We start from the raw sequence: 3761 nt of genomic DNA, 5'->3' as shown, positions 1-3761 counted from the left end.
AGCACCCATAGAGAGGACAACGGGGAGACTCTGCTTTTCAGCCATAGTACTGATTATAACAATTGAAATGAGCAATAACTGACATCACCAGTAGTAGAATAATGAACACAACATCAACACTAGCGAACTACTCACCACCATATCTAAAACACTGACCAGTACATAGTGCTACTAGCAGCAAGATTCACGAGCTAAGTCAACGCAGCTCCACGACAGGGACACGCTGCGACGTGCATGTCAATGTCGATTGTGTCCCAGGTTATGCGAGTATCACATGCAGCCCCTGCCACTGCTGAATTTCTCAACATAAGACTATCAAGTACAAGTCTCTGAAGCTCACTATTTGGCTCCATTAATGCTGATCACCAATTGAAGATATGTTGGGGTTCGAACGCCGAGGGTACCATCGTGCATAGCAGAAGAATGAGTATAGGGGGTAACATTCACGGCTTCAGAGAGCTCCTCGCCTTCGGAATACGGCACTTATACATTGCGCTGATTCGCCCTGTTAAATTAACTGGTTTAGTTGACCATGGACCATGGCCACTCCACACCTACTTTTTCGAGATCGATTATATCATCCATCGACGATCATTCGTGACTGGGGAGGGAAACTGTTCAAACCATATTGTCGTAAGGGGTCCATTCACCGCTGAGAGTTCACCCAATGATAGTAGTATGCCAGCTATCGAGCATATCACTGCGGCTACTGAGGTAAGAGTAGTTGAGGTTATCACAGCCTTGACCGGGAGAAGACTCCGAGACGTAATACGTCTCGGAGTCTACTCACCATGAGAGTACTGGCATAACTGCCCCGCAAACACGAAATTGAAGTTCCAAACGACGAAGTCGATTTTCCTAAAGGGACGAAATTGAAGTTCCAAAAGTGTACTCGACGAAGTTGAAAGTTCTATGACGAACTCGAAGGTTCGAAGGTCGAAATTGAAAGTTCTATTAGAACGAATTTGAACTTCCTATCGACTTCGGACGAACTTGAATGTTCTATGACGAAGTTGAGAGTTCTAATTGCGAATATGATCTTCCCGTTTCGGATTCGTACCTCCAACTTCGTGCGTCCCGACGAAATTGATGGTTCCAAAGACGAACTAGATGTTTAAAAGGTGTAGTACAATAACATGCACAGCACTCATCTATGTAGTGCTCCATTGAGCAACACTCCCACTGCTGCATCTATCGAGTCCATGTCTTTAGTCAGCCTGGTTGGCGATACAATATGTTGGGTACTACTAGTACAGTACTAACTGTAGGATCACTACGATAACAGTGATGTCAGCCGGGCCCTCTACACCCGGAGACTATTCCCAGTATGGTTAATAACCCAACCTACCCAGTATCATTATCCTCCTTCGTCCCTTACCAGTATCTATATGCTTCCACGACTGCACAGAGAGAATAAACTTTGGTACTTTTGTTTCTTGGACGGTACAGGTGTGAAACGAAGTAAAACTGTTTGTTTTAAAACTGCGGTTGGCGAAGTCACGATGCCGCGTCTGGAAGACTTTCACCCGTTTCTGGGCTGTATCAGATTTCGCCAACTCAGAAATCGCCAAAATGACGCCAAACAGATTCGCAGGCCTAATGACAGGAATTATAGGTGATACCAGTGTTGGAACAGATTACAACAATGTGATGAAATACGTTACTCTACAACTGATTTGGACTAAGATTTGGTGGATTCTGCAAAATTCAACAGATGTGCAGTAATCTGCGTGTTGTTCTCATTCCGCCAACTTCAGTATTGGCAATAACTGCACATAGACAGCTCCCGCCAAGTTGGTCTTCTGCACAAGAATTGCCAAGCAGGTGATTTTAGGGTTGCGAAATATGGGTCGACCAGCGCGCGCCCTGGCTATCGACTCTCATTTTTATGGGGCACGCATGAGCACATGCCTGTTTTGGTGCCCCCAAATCGGTGGTGTCCAGCACTCCCACATGAACCCGAATGCGTCTACGTCGCGTGGTAGAGGCCACCGTAAGGTGACTCGAAATTCGGGCAACCGAACGCGAAGACCCACCCTTGTTAGCCCTCGTCTGGCACGTATACGGGGGAGGCTTTGCAGAAGGAGACGTCGTCCAGCAGGCAGGCCTCTTCGGAAACGGAGAAGGTCGTATACGATCATGTCCCTTAATATATGACATATATTATATGTGGCTTTTCTTCATCATCTCTCATCATCTAGTATGCCCCGAGTCGGGGCCCCCGACGTAATGTGCCTTCAAGAAACTATGCATGCCTCAGCCTGTCCATCTAATATTGTGACCGGTTATCATGTGGTCTAACAAAAGACCACCCGGCTGCAGACCAGGGGGCGGCCTAGTGATGGTTTGATAATGTTAGTTTGCGCTGGTCTTGTCTTTCGGGAACGAGACCCCCTTCTAGCCAGTGTCTCCGAGGGTGAGGTCATACACTAGTCATTGGAGTTTGTACAAGATCATTATATCAAGTCTCAACGTTGGTTCACTTCTATAGATGATGGTAATGGAGCGAGGGGCCAATTCACGCCGTGAATTAATTGCTTACTACTCCGGCCGCTTTGCGGTCGGGAGTATGAGGTGCTACAATTTCTGGACGCGATCTGAGGTCGCTCTGCTTCTCTCAGGTGTAGAATTTTTCGGTTTCAATTGGTCTCTTATATCCTATCGGACCGATAGTATCGGTATATTGTACTGGTCGGCTCCGGCAGGCATGCGACATAGAACAAACAACGCTGCCGGGGCGCTGCACACTGTGCAGTGCACAGTGCCCTGAAGTGTCTCGTGGGTCATCGCCGTTCACATGTACGATTCTTTATTCATCAACTGAGGATTCCTCAGTGAATGAGCACAACGAGCCGATGCGCATCAAGCTCCGATCCACCAGTCCCGTGAACGCCACTACTGGCTTGTCATCACAATGATGATGTTCACGACCACTACCGCTCCAGTGACTCACTGGCAGTGAGCACAACCATTACCAATGGCAATTTGCCATCAATGATGGGCCATGATGATGGTGATGATCAGAGCCACTGGTATTCTGTTGAGCACTGTACAGTTCGGCGCAGTGCACGGAGATCTCTTGACTGTTATGGTTCATTTGTGTCTTGTAATATGGTATTTACTGTACTTTTGCTACGATATTTGCTGTTTGGTCTATGCTGTCTATTGTGCTAGCGGCTAGCCTACATGATTCGCGTCACAGATTTGTGCATGAGTGCTGTTCCTTGGGGTGCGTGAACCCTAGGATTAGGGTCTAATCATTAGGCGTCTGTAAGTGAACCAATTGAAATAATCGAAATTATTAACTTAACTCCTTTGCCTACGTTAGACCTGATCCCAGGTCCAACGATTAGTGATGAGTGATTTACTGTGATTTGAGGTGTATCATTCGCTAGTGGCTAAGTTTCTTCTGAACGGTATCTTAGTCAGGGATTAGTTACGGTATTGTATACGCGTTAGGCATTGTGCTGAACAGTCACGATGGTATTGACTCGTAGTGGCAAGACTCTTGCCGCAAAAGCTCGAAGGAAGTCGTTGATCATTCGGAAGTTCCGAATCGGGACCCGATTCTCGGGTCAACGGATCCCCATTAAGAAAGTTTTGAAAATTAAGGAATGTGTTCGTCGTACGGTTCGTTCTAGGATTCCAGGGAAAGTTGGAAACTCACCCAGTCGTTACGCGCAGCGCTCACCTACAATAACTGGGAATCTAATTTGCTTGCGGCTATCGATCACCGCCGTTGTGCATAACACACTCATTGC

The sequence above is a fragment of the Perkinsus marinus genome (genome assembly GCF_000006405.1).
Source record: "Perkinsus marinus ATCC 50983 genomic scaffold scf_1104296968428, whole genome shotgun sequence".
In the NCBI taxonomy this organism is placed as follows: Eukaryota; Perkinsozoa; order Perkinsida; family Perkinsidae; genus Perkinsus; species Perkinsus marinus.
Note: the sequence above shows the minus strand (reverse complement) of the source record.